At 38.4% G+C, this 21,304-nt stretch overlaps 1 long non-coding RNA gene across 1 annotated transcript; it reads left to right on the forward strand.

Annotated features, from left to right (window-relative positions):
- The first annotated feature begins 4,351 nt into the window (after window positions 1-4,351).
- On the forward strand, window positions 4,352-20,627 carry LOC113631431 (uncharacterized). Its single transcript, XR_003437310.1, has 3 exons — window positions 4,352-4,371; window positions 19,745-19,831; window positions 20,612-20,627. It is a non-coding gene; the product is annotated as an uncharacterized LOC113631431 (long non-coding RNA).
- The last annotated feature ends 677 nt before the right edge of the window (window positions 20,628-21,304 follow it).

The following is a 21,304-nucleotide window of genomic DNA, read 5'->3' on the forward strand; positions in this document are numbered from 1 at the left end:
TTATAATAATCAACTTTTTGAGTGTAACTCATTAGATTTATAAGACTTATTTAATAACTAGAAATATTTTGCTTGTTAGATAGACAGTTAGGTACTCAGGAAACTGGATATATTAAATTTATAATGTTCACAAGGTATAAAAGATTTTAATCACCTACAATATAAAAACCTTGTAAATACTTGATACGTTGTACTATATTTATAAATTGAGTAATATGTATAAACTAGATTTAATAACAAATTAGTTTTACTTGTACTTCAATCAATTAAGTAAATTGAATAATAATTTAAAAATAAGTCTTTACTGTCAATGTAAGCCAGCCTAGTGAAGTTAGAAGGGCCCATATTCTCATGCACGTTCACACTTCCATCTCATTTGAGCTTTACAAATAAACCCTTGTGAGGTAGATGTACATGTCTTACCTCTGCTGCTTTAAGATGGGACACATGCATTCCCATGAGCTTAATCAATAAACGATAGCCCTCGTCATCGCTGGACCTTCCCAGTTTATTCCACCTGAAACACTTTGCTTATCCTTTACCTTCCTCCTGTTGGCTAATTTCTCCCTATCTTTTCCCAAAGAATCCTGCAAAATAGAATAGATGTGCTTCCCATGTATTTCCTTTGCTTTCTGTACAAACCTCAAGACAGTCCCTGATGGCTGTTGTAACGGTTTATTTAGCTGTTCCTAGACCCTAAGTGCGTTGACAAGGATCCCGTATTTTTCACAATGAAAACCTCAATGTCTTGTATATTTTTTTCAATTTTGATGAATAGTTTCTTTCTTTACTTTCCCGAGCTTTATCGGAGGATGATTGATGTGTTAGACTTGCACACCTTTAAGGTGTCCAGCAGGAAGAGGACACAGGGCGACAGCTCACGGACACTGATCTTGGCGATGGTTTTTGGATGTGACACCAAAAGCACAGGCAAAGAAGCAAAAATAAACAAGTGAGACTACGTCCAACTAACAAGCTTCTCCATAGCAATAGAAACCATCAGCACCCATAGAGAGTGAGAGAACGTTTGCAAGCCCTATGTCCACTAAGGGGTTAATATCCGAAATATATAAGGGACTCCTACAGCTTAAGAGCAAAAGAACCAAATAACCCAACTGAAAAAGTGGGCAAAAAACCTGAATAGACATTTTCCCAAACAAGACATATAAAGGATCAACAAGTACATAGAAATGCTCAACATCACGAATTTTCAGAGGAATGCAAGTCAAAACCACAATGAGATGCCACCTTGCACATCTTTTTAGCACGTAGTAGGTACTAAGTGAACACTGTTGTTGATGGAAGCTATTTTGTGGATAAAGCCATGTAGCTAGAGCTTAAATGCAATAGAGATTCTACTCCTACATTCATCTTTCCTCCCCCAAATCAATATCTTAAAAGTCTCTGAAATAAATATATTATGAAAATTGTCCCTCAAGATTGGAGTTGGAAAACCGGATTTTGAAATATTGCCCTATTTTATGTTTAGTCTATTTTTTTTTAGGCTATCGGGATATTCTGAAATCAGTTCAAATTGTCAGTAGGTAGTGAGCCAGTCAGCCCTAACAGGGCATTAGGAAATGCAGCATGTGAGTTGGAAGCCGAAGAATATATATGTACACAACACATCTTTAACTTCTAGGCTACCAGCGTCTCCAGCACCATTACAACGAGACGCTGATCAGTGCTGTGTACAGAATAAGGCCACCACCCTCCAGGAACTGACGGTCCAGGTAGAGGAAGCAGAAGCCACAAGGAATACAGGTGAGTGCAGAGGCTAAGTGACCGTACGTTGTGGGACTGCAGGAGAACTAAGGATGCCCCGTGGGGTGGAGCGAAGGAGGATGCGCTCATGGAGAATGCCTCGACCGTTACTGTACCAAGGGCGGTGCCTGGTCCATGGCAGGAAATAAGTATTTACGGAGTGAAGGAATAAGTGAACGTGGAATTAAGTGGGGTCTTAAAGAAATGATTAGTCAAACACATTTGGCCAAACTTTATGAATAAAAGTTATCCATAAACCCTATGATCCTTTAAAAATATCTTGGGACTGTTGAATTAATCTAGTCTTCCCTGTGTTTCCCTCTCCAACATCTGTGTTTTAACAGGCTCATTTAAAAGCCTTCGCCTAAAGAGTGATTATTATGAAATGTTAGAGGTGAGTGTTGGGGAAGTGTTTGTCAAGAATAGGTTTCAGAACTAGTCACAGCTCAGCACGGGAACAACTACCTGCTCTAGTCTGGATAAAAAATTTAAAAAGAGGCACGAAAGAGGTTTAGTGGCAGAAGACTGTGGTTTCACATTAGCATTTCCATATGGAGAAAAGGTCAGGATGATAAGAAAATGAGATAAAGGGATTTGGCAAACACATCCTTGTGTTTATTTTCAATGTTTTTATTTGTGTTAATTGCATTTTTGCTACTTTTACTTTTAAATATATTTGCAATATCTTACACTATGTATTTGCAAATGAGAGTTTGAGGAAATTTTTCAAGATAACATATCTCAAGTAAAATTATCATAAGTTCAAATCAGCTTTTGAACTCTTAAAGTCATTAAAATGGAATGCAAAGTCAAGATGAACTTTATCGTGTAAAAAAACTAATGAATTAATTAGAGTCCTCCAATATACAGTGGTTTGAAGGAGAATTAGAATTTTGATGCCGTGTCTTCAGGGCTTATTTCATTTGTAGAGGTCAAAAGATTTAATGATTTTGAATTCACAGATGCTTTTAATAACATTTTGCGGCAATAATGGAAAACAGGATTCAACAGCAATACTCACATTGCGCTTGACACAATATCATGAAGCAATTCACCCTCTGTTTAATCTACAGATACGCCGGTTTTCATTAACTTTACAAGTGTTGTTTGATTGAGTCAAATCAATATATTCCCACAAGTAGCATTAATTTATATGAGAGGGAAAAAAGTTTAAAAGATAATTTACTTTTCAGATTAATTCAGGTTAATACATTATTCACAAAAATTCCAGCTAGCCTTTGAAAATAATTATAAGAATTTTGTAATGAACAACACTCTGTCAACCCCTTTCCATGTCTTAAGCCATGATACTTTCAAAACAGTGCCATTTAAATGTGTGGAGAATGTATATTCCAAAGCAGTTCGAATATATGGTGCGAATTTAAAAATCGTTGCAATGCAACTCTGCTCAAGAATATCAGGTTAAGTATTAACTATCTTAGCTATGAAAAGTAATAATAAAAGACAAAATAAAACTTCAAACCTATAGTTCTTTGGTGCCCAGGACTAGTATGTACTTGAGATTTCCCATTTTCCCCTGTATCACATATATTCTTAGCTCTATTTTAGAATTTGAATTTTCAATTTTCCTTCATCACGTTCAGCCTAGTCCCTCTTTTTAGTGTGAGATACCTGCCTACCCCAGGGCACTTACCTGCTTTCCATGTTCACCTAATATTAGTCCTGATGGAACCACCAGATTGGCTACCCATCCCCTTCATCATGTCACTGATTGCAGGCGGTGGTGGTATCATTATCTTAGCAATTATTTGGATAATCCTATGTAATTATACAAGATGTGGATTTTACTCAGTTAATACCACACCTTCCAGTGTTATATAAAATGTTAACATAATAAAAAAGTAACTGTGTCAGACTAATTCTGCTTTTTAATTCTTCATGTTAGCATTGCAAATTTGTAGTGTTGATTTTAGAGCATGGTTCATGTTATAACTGAGCTTGCTGTCTCCATGTCTGGATTTACGTGTGAATCCCAGCCTCATCTATAGCTAGAAATCATAGTTTTGCCCAGGTGCATTGAAGATAAACAAAAACAAAAAAGACAAAAAGACAATAACATATTTCCAGTGGACCTTAGCTGCATTTCTGTTTGCTCAGCTGAGTCATTTGTCTCTGTTTATCTTCTTTCTCCTGTTTCTTCTAATTTCAATATACTGTACACGTGGATAGGCTGTATTCACATGTTGGTGTTTCTTTCTATCTTCAGAGCTTCTGCTGAACATGCTGACCAGCTAGGACAAGTGGGGAGTCATATAACTATTGTCTGAAATTACATGGCCAAAAAGTAGTTGATATCAATATTTATTTGTTTTTATATTTAGATTGCCATGATTAAATAATGGGCAATCCTTAAATCTACAAATAGCCAGGTTAGAAATCAGAACACCTGGATTTATCCTTTTATTCGTATCTGTTATTATTTGCTCAGGTGCAGTGCAATGGCCGTGTTTCTGTGTGGCGGGCAGAGCTACTTGCTATGGTGATTCAGGAGCCAGACCCCTTTCTCAGGTTCTGCCGTTCCCAGGGGCTGCAGATGTACATGTTATGAGAGGGTGCGGACACTTTACCGTCTGTGACAGTGGACAGGTAATGTAGAGCCTGGATTTCTGCTTCTTCATGTGTAAAACAGAGGAGATAGACGAGCCGATCTTCTAACACTAGTCATTTACGATGATGAGTCATAGAAAGTGGACCACTGCAGGGAATTACATAAGAAAAAAATTAAGGAACATATTTTATATGCAGTTTTTATATTCTAGAAACATGTGCAAAGCTTTCTAAGTTCTAAATCTTGCACAACTCTTATATGGAAACAACACAGGAAAAATAAACTATACCTCTACCAACTTAGAATATAAATTGAAATATTCTACAGTATTTAATGTTAGCATAAATGAATATAATTCATTACAATAATAAAAAAGATGATGAAGTTTAAGATATCTAACAAAATAATAAAATATTTCATATGAGAACAACTGCAAATTAAGACATTCATTTGCATTGAAAATGCATTTAATAACATTCAAAAATATTTTTCCATATAATTCTTGGAAGACTAGAAATAGAAATATCTTCTTTAACATTTTATTTTGTTGTGTTTTTTTGCGGTACGCGGGCCTCTCACTGTCGTGGCCTCTCCCGTTGCGGAGCACAGGCTCTGGACGCGCAGGCTCAGTGGCCATGGCTCACGGGCCCAGCCACTCCGCGGCGTGTGGGATCTTCCTGGACCGGGACACGAACCCATGTCCCCTGCATCGGCAGGCGGACTCTCAACCACTGCGCCACCAGGGAAGTCCCAAGCACACCTTTTTTACAGAATTATTTGTGAACAAGATGCAGGCATAAATATAAAATAAACCAAGGAACTGCAGCTTAGACCATAAAAAGATACGTTGCTCATCTAGAGCAGGTTAAAATTGGTAAAATTTTCACTTTTATATCATCTATCTATCTATCTATCTATCTAATTTGTGCATAGTCAAATTACAGAAATCATTGAAATAGTGTAAAGTTACTACAGTGGAAACATTGTGAGACGAAAATCCAAGTCTGTAAGAAGCAACTCACCTGACTGTTTACTGTGATTCACTCATTTCTTCTACAAACGTTAATTAAGTGGCCAATCCATGACCTTGGCGAGGCAGTGAGAGCTGAACGGTAGAAAGACAGTTTTGTGGCTGTAAGTCATAGTCTAGATGGGAACACAGACAAAAACCTAGTAAACACCCATGAACAAATTCACAATGTGGTTAAGTTATAAGTGAAACGAACATGGGACGAGACAGAACATATTTAGGGTGTCAGGACATGGGGTTATGGGTTAAGGTAAATGTTTCTTATTTTTACCTTACTCAGCGTCCAATCAGGGAAACAGAAACCATACCAAGGACATTTATGTCTCGTATTGATAAGGAAGTTTATTAAAAAAAGTTCAACCGTCACTGGATTCAAACTAACAGGTAGGCGAATGATGCTATAGTAAAAACTGTGTGATATCAAAGCAGAACATTCTTCATGTTCATTAAGGTTATTGAAATCAAATGCCTCATCTCTTGCACGCTGACATGGTGAAAAGAGAGAAGCAGCTTCATTCTAGAAACGTGTTTCCTCATTGGCATTTACACTTTGGCCAAGATGGAAACTATGCTATTATTAAAAATACTGGATGACTGGGAAGTCTAATTATAGCACAGGAAAAAGAACGTTTGGATTAACAGCTTCCATTCACATACACTACATTTAAAAAATTTCAGAAGCATACAAAGAGGTCACCACTGGCAAAGCCCATCCGCCTGCCGGTGCAGGGGGCACGGGTTCGTGCCCCGGTCTGGGAAGATCCCATATGCCGCGGAGCGGCTGGGCCCGTGAGCCATGGCCGCTGAGTCTGCACGTCCGGAGCCTGTGCTCCGCAACGGGAGGGTCCACGACAGTGAGAGGCCCGCGTACCGAAAAAAAAAAAAAAAAAAAAAAAAAAAGAAGCCAACCACATTAGCAAAACGGAAGCTTGGAGTAAACCGGGAATATTGGCCTGAGACTTTTAGATCTGATAGTTCTTTCTTTAAGCAACCTATTGCTTCTTTATGTAGATGTACCAGTTCATTTTAAATGGATAATATTAATAATTCTGCGGTTTTAATCCAGGCTCAGGAGCTTATATTTCAGGGGTTTCTCTCTAATACTGCTCCAGCGGGAGAATGTGGGTCCCCCCCTTATTACACAGGGGTAGGCAGAGGTCCAAGATCCCCGCTGGGCCTCCGTTGACACATAGTGGGAAGCACCCTTGCTGTTGCTGGGCATGGGCGGAGTTTCCCATTCCCACGGGTACTTCCCTGCCCCGGGGGTCAGGAGGCCTTCATCGCTGCTCCCATGGACTGGTCTCCACTGACACCAGCCCAGTACTGTAGGGGAGGGGGACCTCATTACTACCAGGTAGAGGTGGAAGTTGTCTCCCCATCTGGCCTCCAGGACGTCCCTGGTGGCGGGGGGAGCCTTAGTCGTGTCTGATGGAGATCTCTTTGACTGTTTAGCTCATTTTTTCTATATTGGTTTGCTATTGTTGCTGCAACAAATTACCACAAACTTAGTGGCTTAATACAACACACATTTATTCCCTTTCAGTTCTGGAGGTTTGAGATCTAAAATCAACATGTAGCAGGGCTGTGCTTCTTCTTGAGGCTTCAGGAGAGAAGCGTTTCCGTGTTTTCTCAGTTTCTAGAGGCTGCCTGCATTCTTGGCTCCTGGCTCCCTCTTCATGTCACTTTAACCCCGTTTCCATGGTCCCGTTTCCTACTACTGACTCTGGTCCTCCGGCTTCCCTTTTAACCACACTGAGCCCACGGGTATAATCCCGGGTACTCTCCCCATCTCAAAGTCCTCCACTTTATCCTATCTGCAAAGTCTCTCTGAACACACCAGGTAACAAGCCACAATTGCTGGGATTCAGACATGGTCCCCCATCTTTGGGGGGGTCATTATTCAGCCTACCCCACCTCCATCTAAACCATTGTTAATTCTAACAGTTTCCATCACCAAAATGGCAACAATTTTACTCTCAGTCTCCGTCTTTATCACCCTGAGGCAGGCCTCCATCTCTTACCGTGATGTTGGCCATCCAGAGGCTTCACACAGCAGCAAGAATTATGAGTTAGAAACCCAGAAGGCTTTTTGAAAGGGATGGAAGTAGGGCTAGGCTTTAAAAGGACGCTGTAACGCTCTGATTACAAAATATGACGGTGTAAAGAACATTTTCGTAAGCGGGCTCACGTTAATCGAATTTCTTCACATGCAAGACCTTGGCAGTAACCTTTGCTTGGATGAGTATACAGACAGGCAAAAGATCAGGAGAGGCCGAACGTGTTATATTATCTGAGAGAAACTTGCGTGTCTGTTACGCTGTGCTGTTGAAACGAGGTGGGTGTTGGACAGACGTTGAAGAACAACTATTGAATGGAGTTAAGAATGTATTTCCATGGAAAAGGAACTGAATTAAATTCAACTAACCTTGATTGAGCATGTTCTGTGCTAGACGTGACTAGGAGAAGTCTACATACACGAAGAATAAGACATAGCGCTTGCCTAAATCAGCTTAACGTGAATAAGTGTTATAAAGCACTCAGATCATGACATTACACATAAGCTTGAAAAATTGTGTAGAGGTTCCTAGAGGATTTGCACACAAATTATTGTATCTGGTGGTTTGGGAAGATTTTATTTTTTTCTGTCAGCAGAGATTACTAAAGTAGTGAATGTATTAGAAGCAGTCAAATAGAGCAACTGATTCCCACAAAGTCATCAGGCACTCACAGTATATACAAGTGGACAGGATGGGCACAACTAAAAACTGTCACCAAGACGATGTAGATGGTAAAGGGGCAGAGAATAAGTTAGAGAAGGTGAAGGGAATAGTGCAAGCATTTTATACCACCCAGTTTTCCATAGCATCCTTCCTTCATTTCAGAAAAGTGTGTTTCATTTCATGGGGAAGATTGGTACATGGAAACACCTTTGTAGGAATCAGGAGTCAGTCTGATTTCCATCAATATTATACTGATATCAGTCGTCACCTTTCCTGAACTTTTCCAGCAAGATATGTATCACACAGAGTGAAGTCAGAAAGAGAAAAGCAAATATCGTATCATAGCGCATATATGTGGAATCTAGAAAAATGGTATAGGTGATCTTAGTTGCAAAGCAGAAATAGAGACACAGGTGTAGAGAACAAATGTATGGATACCAAGGGGGAAAGGGGTGGGGGGGGAGGGGTAGGGAGACTGGGATGGACACATATACACTATTGATACTATGTATAAAATGGACAACTGATGGGAACATGCTGTATAGCACAGGGAACTAACTCACCTGGTGCTCTGTGGTAACCTAAATGGGAGGGAAGTCCAAAAGGGAGGGGATATCTGTATGTCTGATTCATTTTGTTGTGCAGTGGAGGCTAACACAACATTGGAAAGCAGCCATACTCCAATAAAAATTAATTTAAAACAAAAGAGCTTCCAGCACTATGTCGAATAGAAATGGTGAGAGTGGGGGAAAAAAGATATAGCTTATATATAATGTTTCAGTGTCAAAATATCAACTCCAATATCACAGAAAATTTAAAAAGATCAAAGTTTAAATCAATTGTCTAGCTACCCTAACACAAATTGTTAGCCTACATTCAGTTAGTGTTGTTCTAGAAACGTGAGATAAAATTGTGTGTTTTCCAAAAGAGGGGAAATGTGTTTTCATGTGTGAATTTTATTAAATTCCCATAACCTTCTAAGCCCTTGACAAGTGGCATTAATCAATAACTTCTTACAATGTGGAGATTTAAGTGGTCCTTCTTGATACACTAATCGATGAAGAAAATTTTATCAAATATCTTACATATTAAACATCTTCTTGTAAAATACACTTCGAAGTTTTAAATGTGTCTGGCTGTTCACTGGATTTAGAAGTGAGTCATTTTCACCTGCTGGGGTGTAGGGCAGAGTGGATTGTTACTGGAACGAAACACTCTTGGGAAACGGCAGCCACTTATGTTCTCTCAGCAAGGCATGTACCCTCCCGCCACAATAAAATGGTTTGACTTTAGCAGGAGAAATATATTAACATGTTTTTACTCGAGAGAACAATCTTGTAATTTCAGTGTTTTAGTAGAGAAAAGGACTTTTAAAAACCCAATTATTTCATCTCAGAAAAGCATACAGGCTCATTAGAGACTATAGCCTGCGTCGCAAGCTTCACACAGGGCGGAGCTGATTGACCATTAGAATTGATTAGTATTGCTTATCTTTTTAAAAGCAATACTTTAATAAATCAATTAGAGTTGTCTATTTAAATATAATATTGTTCCTGTCACACCATCCAGAAAATACATGGCTTAACTCTTAACAAAGATGTATATTTAAAACTCTTAATGAAGGTACATATTTAAAACCATAGAACCTTTGGCTGAGAAAAGGACTGAATATTAAAATTGGAGGAATAAACTTGCCAAAGGGCGTGTTAACAATAACACACCCTTTTATTGTTAGTCCCTGTGCTAACAATGAAGTGTATGATTCAGTGGATTGTGTATGAAACCACTGAGCTGGCATTAAATAGACCTACCTAAAAAGTGTCGATTCAGTGTCTGGAATAAGAGCTACGGTCAAGGGGTAGTGAAGATACAAAACCCTAAATATTAATCCTTGCTGAATTGCTGTACGTGTAGCAGCCCCCTGGTCTAGAAGCTGCAACCCTCCCTGAAAATAATCTGAGTAGTGACTCCAGAACATAGCTTCTGGTGCCCCCCAAAAGGGCCCCCAGTCCCAAGGACCCTCACTCTAAAAGCACAAAGATAGAGGACTCCCGTCGTGTATGTACAGCTATCCTTAAACAGAAGTGATTCATCTCCCGGGGTTACTGTTATCAAAAACACCACCGCCTGCCCATATGTATCATCAGCTTCCAGGGAAAGAAAGGTAGGAGATTAACCAAAGGTCTGATGCTCATGAAGAAGGGGAAAGTTTTTGCTAAGCTGTACCCATAGTCTTTTACTCTATTTACAAATAATGTACTGAATTACATTAACTGATTTCTTAATGTTACACCAAACTTGGACTTCTAATATACGTCCACTTGTAATAATGTATTATAATTCTTATTTAATGATGGTTTTGATGTATGTATTTTTTTATCATTCTCCTATGAAGGATAATTGGTCTACATTTTTTCTTTTAAAAATTATTTTAATTAAATTTAAAAAAAATTTTGTTTTTAATTGTGGTAAGCGCACTACAACAAATTTTTTAAATTAATTTTTATTGGAGTATAGTTGATTTACAATGTTGTGTTTGTTTCTGCTCTACAGCAAAGTGAATCAGTTATATATATACATATGCACACTCTTTTTAAAATTCTTTTCCCATATAGGTCTTTACAGAGCATTGAGTAGAGTTCCCTGTGCTATACAGCAGGTCTCAACAAATTTTGAGGTGCACCACAGTGTACTGTTAGCTCATAGCACCATGTTGTACAGCAAAGATCTAGAATTTATTCATCTGGCATGATTGAAACTTTGTATCTGTTGAATAACTACCCGTTTTTTCTGCCCCTGGTCTCTGGCAACCACCATTCTACCTCTGTGTCTATGAGTTTGACCATTTTCAGTATTTCATATAAGTGAAATCACATATAAGTATGTCCTCCTGTGACTGGTATAGTTCACTTAGCATAATGTCTCCCAGTTTCATCCATGTTATTGGAATCGTCAAATAGAGTTGAGGTGGCTTTCCAAAATATCAAGATTGAAAATATAAATTGAGAGAAAAAGAAGATCGAGACATTCTTGGCAACAAGCGTGAAAAGGGAAATGAGATGCCTTAAAACTCTCCACCAGACACAGGGCTACCCAGCTCCTCTTGGGATCTGAAGTTTTCTTGTAGCGTTTTTGTCTGGCTGTTATCAGGGTAACGCTGGCCTCATAGAAGGAGTTTGGAAATACTCTCCCCTCTCCAATATTTTGAGAGTTTGAGGAGGATTTGTGTTGATTAAATTCTGTGAAATTTAATGGTGTGTTTTACGGCCCAGATTGTGATCTATCTTGGTAATTGTTTCCCGTGAGCTTGAGAACGATGTGTATTCTTCAGTTGTCGAACGTGTCCTATAACTGATAGCACAGGTTTATGTATCTCCACTGATTTTCCCGATGCTTCGTCTTTCGATTACTGGCGTGATATGTTGGCATCCCACAACTGTAATAGTGGGTCGGTCTATTTCTCCTTTCAGTTCTATCAGTTTTTGCCTCACATATTTTGATGCTCTTTTGTTCATGCATATACATTTAGTGTATGTCTGTTTTCTTGGAAAACTGACCATTTCACAATTGTGTAATGTTTCTTTTTTCCCCCGGATAACTTGCTTTGCTCTGAAGTCTGCTTTGTCTGAAATTAATAGACACTCCAGCTTTCCTTTGATTAGCATTATCATGGCACATATTTCTTACTTTTTTTTTTGGCTGTGTCTCACGGCTCATAGGATTTCAGTTTCCCTACCAGGGATAGAACCCGGGCCATTGCAGTGAAAGCACGGAATCCTAACCGCTGGACCACCAGGGAACTCCCATCCATCTCTTTACTTTTAACCTATCTCAGCATTTTCAAGGTGAAATTCTTGTAGATAACACATAGTTAATTGTGTATATATATGTGCAAGATATGCACGGTCTTAAGTCTAGGTAACAGACTTAAGAAGTTAAATGAGTTGACTGAGGTCAGCCGAGGAATGAGTGGTACCGATGGGGTTCGTCTGATCCAGGGCCCATGCTCTTTGCAGCTGAGCATGTCACATTCCAGGAACCCGCACCTTATTTCAAGAAAAGTATATGTCATCAGAAATAAACACACACACAATCATGGCACAACTTATAAAAAATACAAAAGTCAGTCTCCCTCTGACCCTTTCCACAGCAGTCACCAGCTCCTTACCCCAAAGGGCCACCCCTGCTGTCATTTTCTCGAATGTCGAAGTCTTTCCACGGATGTGCTACTCAGCTTTCTATTTAAAAAGGACGGTCCTTCTTTAAAAATCGAATCTACCACCACATCTTATTTTTGTCAATTGACCCAGTGCCGTTTTCTGTAGCATTATTTTCCTTCAGCACAGATTCCGATCTAGGACTCCAGTGGGTGGGGGCTCGGAGGGCTACTGGAATTGTTGGTTTGTTTCTGCTTAAGGTAATTTGAAGATTTTGTTGTTCTCTATTTCCTGACATTGTGGTTATGTGGGCTTTTGTTGTCCTTAGTGATTTCAAGAGTGTTTTGCTTTGTTGGGACGAAGGGGGTTCAGAATGAAGCAACAGCCGTTGTTCTCCACACATGTGCAGCTGTTGCCTGGAAGGTGAGCCCAGCTGGATGGTGTTGTGATGCCCTTCTCTTTTGGACCGGGTCCTGCTGACCGTTAAGAAGGCTTCCCAATGACCAGTAATCAATTTTCCATTTCCAGTTATAGGTCCCTGTTCATTAATCATGGTGAGAGAAACAGTCTAGTGACTCAGCTTTCCCTCTGCTCCAGGTGTGTCTGTTCCAAATCACTCACTTGCTGTGCTTGGCTTGGCCGGTCTCTTTGATGAACTCCTTTTTCAGACCCTCTCATTTCCTCAAGGTTACCCCAAGTCTCATTTGTTCCCTACTGACCTGAGCTAGGAATGGGACACCTCCGTGTATTGTAAGTTTCTTACACGTCCTGCGTGTCGGGGCTCCGGCCGAAAGCTTCGCCTACGTTATCTCACTTAACCCTCGCCCACCTACTGAGCTCACTGTCAGCAGTGGCTCTTGGGACGTAAGGGCACTGGGGCGCAGATCAGAACCCAGGCGTGCCTCCAGAGCCCAAGCCCTTGACCTTCTATCGAATGTCTCGACTTTATCATATTCCTCCAGACTTAATTCGGTGGCATTCGGTCTCTTGACCTAATTAATCATAATGCTGTTTTTTGCCAGAAAAGAAACCAGAAGGTGAAATGAGAAGCATTACCGTTGACTAAAGGTGATCTAGACTCGCTCTGGAAAATGCCTGCTCGGCCTTGTGAAATGGAGCGATGGGTCCTGCCGTTCGAGCATGTCTTCTTTGCCTCCTCAGAGCCGCTGTCCCCTGTCCCCACCTTGCTCTCTGTCCCGGAGGCTAACCACAGGGTGATGGCAGCGGGTTCCTTAGCCTGTGGCTTAGGACTTGATTTGGCCAAAGGGAGAGCATGAGGTGGGGAGGGAGCAGAGGTGGGGTGTTACGTTCTATGAGGTCGTCCCTGGGTGACTACATCCCTCAACCAAAGGTTACAGCTTCTCTCAAAGAACGAATGAACTTGGACAACATGGGTTATTTTCTACGTGGCTTTAAGTAGAAAATTTTTTAAAACTATAAGTAGCTTATAATTTCATAAAAACAAAATAACAAAATTTTCTTTCCTCTTGGATAAAAGTATATTTTTCTGTCTTATTTTACAGTTCCAGTAAAATGTCCAAGTTCCTTATTATAATGAGACATAAGGCTGTATACCATTTGGTCAGTTTTATCAAGGATGAGTAGACATATTTTCTCCTGTATTTTATAATAGCATTCTTGCATCAGAATATGGTGGGAATGACGTTCAGAGACTTTGATTTTCATTGAGGAGGTTATTTGTTGTTTATTTTATAACTGGTATTACTCATCATCATTAACGTATGACGTAATGTACCTGACTCTTGTGTGGGAGTGTTGGCCCAGTAAACATACGTATCAGAACAAGGATCATGGGTAAAATAGCAGGATTAAAAGTTTTATATCGAATTTCGGGGCCATGTGGGTTTATGTGTCGGTACTGTTTTATAAGGATTGGAATTGTGTCTAAATAGTACTGCTGATTTTCCTACCAACACAGGTAGTGAACAGAGTGCTTTTCACAGAGTGGACACAAAGTAAATACTTAATGAATTACTAGATACTCACTGCTCTCATTTCAGTAATAAATTCAGTGAGAGTGTACTGAGCAAGCGTTACACATTTATCTCTGTATAAAATGTCACACTGGACCAAAAAGAATGATAATTCTTGCATATTTAAGTAAAATTTTTATATTTAAATTAAAAGTCATTCACTCTGGAGAAGTCCATCACTTTCTTAGTCACTCAAGGTGACCCATTTGATGCCCTGGTTCATTGTCAACCTCCACAAATACATGAATTTATTCTCTTTCAGTGAGGCATGCACAAACGATCTCCAAACTTTATTGCCATTGAAAACCCGTCTATCTCTCTGATATTAAATTCTGCAAAACATCTGGCCATTAGAGATTTTTCTTTTCTTATACTGAGGCAAAACTTATACACAGTAAAGTGCACAGATCCGTAGCGTGTATCTCTATAAATTCTTATATACGTGAACACCCAGGCAGCCACCACACAGATCAGATGTAGAACATCACCAGACCCCAGAAGGAGCTCTCGTGACACCCCTGAGTCGGCCTCCAGTGCTCTGCAGACCCCAGCACCGTAGGCTACTTATGCCCGATTTTGAACTTCAAATAAATGAAATTATTCCATATATACTTTTTTTGTGCAGTAAAATTTATTTATATGCTTGTTTATATCAGTAATTAGCTCTGTTTTTTGCTGTGTAGAATGCACTTTTAAGAATATGCCTGAATATGTTTATTCATTTGGGTGTTTCTAGACATGGGAACTGTTCCCAAGTTTTGGCAATCATGAACTGTACTCACATGAAAACTCTTTTATGTATTGTGTGGTGAACGTAAGCATTCATCGTCAGGAATGGAAATGCTGGGTCATAACGTGTACATAGGATTCACTCTTGTAAATGCTGTCAAACTATAGATGCCAAAATATAGATGATCAAGTTACACTCCTGTCGAACAACATGTGAGAGTTTCCACTGCTCCACATCCTGTTACACTGGTTTCTCATTTTTGTTTTAGCCATTCTGGTATGTTTATTGTGATATTTCATTCTTTTTTTTAATTAAAAAATTTTTTTAATTAAAAAAAATTTATTGGAGTAGAGTTGATTTACAATGTTGTGTTCGTTTCTGCTGTGCAGCATGGTGAATCAGTTATACATGTACATATATCCACTCTTTTTTAGATGCAGCAACATGGATGGACCTAGAGATTGTCATACTGAGTGAAGTAACTCAGACAGAGACAGACAAGTGTCATATGATATCGCTTATGTGCGACACTTCCTTCTTACTTTAATTTTTAATTTTCTTATGTTTGGCTTTCTGTAATCGTGCAGTTGGCTTTTCGGCGTTCTTTATGTACCCTGGATGTCAGTCTTCAGGTGAATACGTATTGGAACCCGTTTCCTCCCAGTGTGTCTCATCTATTGATTCTTGTAATGAGTCTTACTGACTTGTATTCATCTTTCTTTTATGGTTCATGCTTTTTGTGGCTTCTCTTTAAGAAGCCTCTGTCTATTCCAAGGTGAAGGAAGCGTTCTTCTTCTTCTGTTTATTCTCAAGATTTGATAGTTTTGTCTTTAGGTTTACGTCGACTTCTGTGTTGCCGTCCATGGAAGGCACTCCCCACAGGGATTTGATGTCAGAGAATTTGTCTTCCTATCTCAAAGAAACTGGCTCAGGACTGTCTCTGTAGCTCTGAGGACATTAGCCCCCTCTCTGCAGTGTGAAGGAGGGAATTCATTTAAGTAAACGAAGAGGAATTGTGCAATTGTGTTAATGCAAATTGCCTTGTGCAGTAGGGATTACTAATAGAAGAGCCTATGACCGATGACTCTCCTGTATCGTTATGGTGATCTCCTCCAGCTGTGCTACCCAATGAGAGACGTGGATGGCATTTCCCATCAGAGAGAGGGCAGGCTTAGATCATCAGCGATCATTTACATACATCTGGATTTTCTATTGACTCTTCAAGTACATGTTTCCTATCGATTATTGATTTGTTTTTTCATCCTTGTTCACATCTTTGTTGACATCACTTGGATGCTAGTAATGATTGCAAAAGCAAGTTAGAAGATGCTGTTAATTCTCCAAAGAGTTGACCACAATAAATACAAGTATTAGATGTTCTCAAAGGAAGGTAGACGGGCAGTTGCCAGGAAAATAGCCATATGTTTAAGCACTTCATGCAAACATTTCTGGTAGGTCTGTTAGTCACGGAATTGTTTTTTTGTGGAAAAGTAAAATTATAAACTAAATTAGTAATGAAGAGGTTGATGTGTTCTTTTTACCCATATCATGGTCCATCAATATCAATATCAAGCTAGGATTTTTAGAAATTTGACTCATTAGAGCATCAATAAAATTAAATTAAGCTGAGAGAGTCTATAAAATAGATGTGAACAAATAAATGTTACATACAGAATGCCCCACACTCTTAAAAAATGAACGCTTAAATCACTTAAATTCTCTTTTCTCAGTTTTATCAAAGAATTTAAGCTAAAGACACGTTACATCAGCATTGTTTACCCTAGTTCTTCTGTCCATTGTTAACAGAGGAAAAATGTGCTTGACATAAATTACTTTTATTTATATGTAAGTAAAACAGGGTCCGCCAGGTTGTGTGGAGAGAGTCGCAATTAAAAGCACAGGTTGAATGATGGGTAGTAATTAATAAGGACACACGTGTCCTCTGTGATCAACTTCATGAAGGTTTCTGAAAGTTCCTGTTCCTGACTACTGCTCATCAGAGTGGACATGCAATCCACATAGGCTGAAAGCGTAAAATAGACACTTCGGGGCCCTAAACTTTTATATCCACCTTGTTAGAAGGCTAGATAAAGGGGGGAAAAGGCCCAATTAAACAAAGGCCTTGATAAAGGTAAAGACAAAAAAAAAAAAGAAAACAGGAAAATGTTGACAACTCATCACAAAGGCTAATTAATTAACATTAAGGAACTCCTACCAACCAAAGAAAAAGGTCAAGAATCCATTGGAGAAATGGGCAAATGCCAAGAATAAGTAATTCTCAGAAATTACAGAATACTCTCAACACAAGACATGATTCCAATTTCACCCGTCAAAAGGAAAATATAAAGTAAAACTTTGAAATTTCTTTAAAAAGAACCCCACAGAGGCCTTGCACTATGCACTAAATATCACCCGACTACATTTATTACCTGTTTACCCCACGAGAAAGGAGCCCATAAGATATAAAAGTAGGGCTTCTGTCTTCCTCCTTCACTGTTGAACTCCCAGCACTTCGAAAGTCTGGGATTAGCAGAGGCAAACTAGTATATACAGAATGGATAAACAGCAAGGTCCTACTGTAGAGCACAGGGAACTCTATTCAATATCCTGTGATAAACCATAATGGAAAAGAATATGAAAAAGAATTATATATGTGTATAACTGAGTCACTTTGCTGTACAGAAGAAATTAACACAACATTGTAAATCAACTCTACTTTAATAAAATTTTTTTAAGTGCCTTTCATATGGTATATAGAAGCCCATTATATCAAAGGATAGAAACTAAAGATTTTGGTTACAACCTTAAGATGTTCTATCTGGCAAGGATTATAAATTATTGTATAGATCATTGAAATAAATGATTCTGCATCAGACCGAACTATTTTGTTAAACCAGTTTATTGTCTTTAATTGAATATGAGAAGTCATACATTGTGAATAAGATCACTAGGATAGATTGCTTTCTATAAATTCACAGAACCTACTATGTAATTCTAATTCCCATTGAGATTAAGATTTCCCACAAAATGCTAGATGGAAGCGGCCAGTTGGAAATGATTAAAATTTGTGAAATTTCTAGCTTAATGCCTGGCATACAAAAGACATTCTCTACACTTTATTTCTCTTCCTCCTGAGCCTTCTAAGTTGTATTCGGTATAGAGTAATTAGAAGCAGAATAGTGCATTTCTGGAGTTGGTGGCTTTAAAGGTAAAGAGGAATTGTACTTCTATGTGCAAATGTGAAAAATATAATTTATTAACTTTATAATCAGGTTATCAATAGAAGACAGGCTTAGGAAACTGGCTGACCTGGATTTAAATATAGGTCACATATTTGTTAGTTGATTAACCTGGGGTAATTGTGTTTTTTGCTTAGTTGTAGTTTATCTATATGCAGATATCGGTGATGTTATCAACATCACAGAAGAGCCATTGGGCGAATGCTCCCCAAGGGAGCTGAATTCATCATTTATTTTCTTAGCAATTAAGGACTATCTGTGGGAGAATAAGGAAGTTCTCTGTAGCTATTTCTTCATGCTTGTGATGAGAAAACAATCATAAAATAAATACCATGTTCATTTGTTTGAACTGCAAATTTAAAGCCAAATACATTTTGTTAGTATTTAATCAATTAACAATTAATTAACATTTAGTCAGTTATTGTCAATCACATTGGTATTGTATTGAAGTAAAAATAAAATGATATTAAATTTGAAGTAAAGTTTCTCAAACATTTGGAATCAGTTAGTCATGGTTGTTCCACATAAGAGGCAACAAATTTAAGAAAAATCAAATAAAACTGTAATAATATGCATTTCGTGTGTGTGTGTGTGTGTGTGTGTGTGTGTGTGTGTGTGTGTGCATACTCTCATTTCCGGAAGCTATACTGATTGCAATTCTTGACACGTATTAAACTCAAGAGAGGGCTTGAGCAATAAATAAGGTTTAACATGCCATTACGTTCTGTAACAAATCTTTATTAGGGTGGACATTTCTAATTCACACGTATACTTTTAGGAAGAGTGTTGGGACCTTTGTTAAACAGTTAACAGGAAACTGGAAACTCAGAATTGCCTTTGACAGTTTCAAAAACTTCAGAGACATTTTTCAGATTAGATGAATAAACAAAACCTAAAAGTTGGAAGTTTAAAATTTCAGCTTGGAGGAAAACAAAGAAAGGATTTCCTATCACTTCTTTGGTTTCATTCACACCTGGAATAGATTTCTGAATGTTCTGTTGTTGAATTTAGACATGATTTTAAAAAGACTTAAGAAGTGGGTAAAAATTATTCAATGATCAAGATTTTCCACCGTTGTTTAAGAAATGATAGCTTTTTCTCAACATTGAAAAAGAAATTGTCATCTCAGGACTGAAGTGAGAGGGTCAGGCTTTTCAGTGTAACATAATATGTTAAAATATGTCTTTCTGAAGAATTTAAGAAATCATATCGCTCATTTTGACAAAGGAAGTGTGCATCTGTGCCCTGGGATGAGAACATACTTAACTGTTCAGGGCAGGCTTGACCCTACGGCCCATTTCTGGGCGTGGCGTGATGGACAGCTGATGGGCGTGTCTGTGACTTGCGAACGTCATACACTTCGCTGTTTCTTTTAACCATAAAGTATATTGTTTGTGACCAATTGTCTGTGGATAAACAGTCTGAAGATTGGCATTAAGGCATTTCTTGCTGTACCTATGCTGATTCTTAAACACGATTTCAGTCTCCTCCATGGCTCACAAAAAAAGTTGCTCAATAAATAAAAAACCTTTCCCACTCAGTGAAAAGCAGAAGCAGCACTCTCCCCGCAGTGGTTCTCACATGCATGCCGGGAGCTGATCCGTGTTTTCGTGATTTCTTCCAGCAGCGTGAGTACAATCATTCTTCTCCCGATGTGTAATTTCCACAGTGTCATATGATAAATAGGGTGGTCAACATTCATTCAGGTTTGCCTCAGTCATAGGACCTTTCCATTAATTTTGGTGCTGGTTTTTAAACTTTTCAATAATAGAGTTTCTTGGGCATGTTTTTGCCATGACTAGTATTCCTTTAAGTGAAATTTCTCTAGTTTGTGTCTCTTTTGAGTCTTCAGGGCAAAAACCAATCCATTTCTTATCATAAAACATGCTTTTGATCGTGTTTTAGAAAGCCAACATTTTTGGAAAAATAAAATGATACACATTCTGCTGGCTTTATGCCATTTTCTGACAAAGTTTATAAAAGGTAATGTACAGGGAACTAGGGATTTTGGGTATCATTAAAAAAAACCCCACTTTTTAGATCATTATAATTGTGTTTCCTATTCAAAATTTACTTCTTCAGAGCCTGGGTGCAACTGAAGCATTTAAACATTTACTCCTCACTGGTATTTCAAATCACACTCCATGACTCATCGTCTCCATTTATGTTGTTATCCTCAGTTTTTATTTTTATACTTTATGTGTTAGTATTTCTTCACTAGTAATTGTTACTTTTTGCTTTAATGAATCCTTTTGAGTCACTGATCCATAAGCAGTATTTTAATTACAAAATGTCAATGTAACAAAAGAAAGCAATAGTGTGTGACTCACATGAAGGGGAACGGTGCCCCCTGACTCAGGGTTGGCCGGACCAGTTCACTTACTACTCATGTTCATTTCTCCCCTCAGGTGCAAAATTTAAGGGTACACCAAAACACACAATAAAACAGGTAAATAGTACTTCATGCAATAATTTAAAAAATCAAAATTAATGCAGAAATCCATGATAAATAAAATATCAACCTTTGAAACTAAGATCAGTATTACTGATTTTTTTGTTTTTGCTCAGACACCCATGTGGCTCTGCAAAATACAGAAAAATCTCTGTGTAAAACTCTTAATAGGATATTCATGAAAGTTGAGAAATGTTTACAATCAAATTACCTCTGCCTCTCCTTCCAAAACCACCAGAGCAGTTGCGAACCACTTGATAGACACCTGGGGACCAAAAGCAGACTAAATTCTAAGAAAATTCATGGTGAAAAACCTGTCCAGCCCATGTTTACGTTTTTTGATGGGAGGAACTAGTGTTTTGTGTGTGTGCCCTTTTGTTCAATGACAGTCGCCCTTCATCACTTGTAAAGCTGTATGCACATATCCGCCGCTTCCGTTACGTGTAGTAAGGAACACTCTGTACTCTATTTTTCTTTCATTCATAAAGATAATAGTTTCCACCATTACATTTTCAAACTCCATCATGATACACGCAGATTATTCCATTTGCATTATCATACATAAGCATATGAAGGGGAGAATAAAACATCCATGTTTTATATAAATTCTCTTTTACTTGGACTTGTTTGTACATGAAATCATTCATGT

The sequence above is a fragment of the Aethalodelphis obliquidens genome, unplaced genomic scaffold, assembly GCF_003676395.1.
Source record: "Aethalodelphis obliquidens isolate GAN/ISIS:26980383/991018 unplaced genomic scaffold, ASM367639v1 scaffold33, whole genome shotgun sequence".
NCBI lineage: Eukaryota > Metazoa > Chordata > Mammalia > Artiodactyla > Delphinidae > Aethalodelphis > Aethalodelphis obliquidens.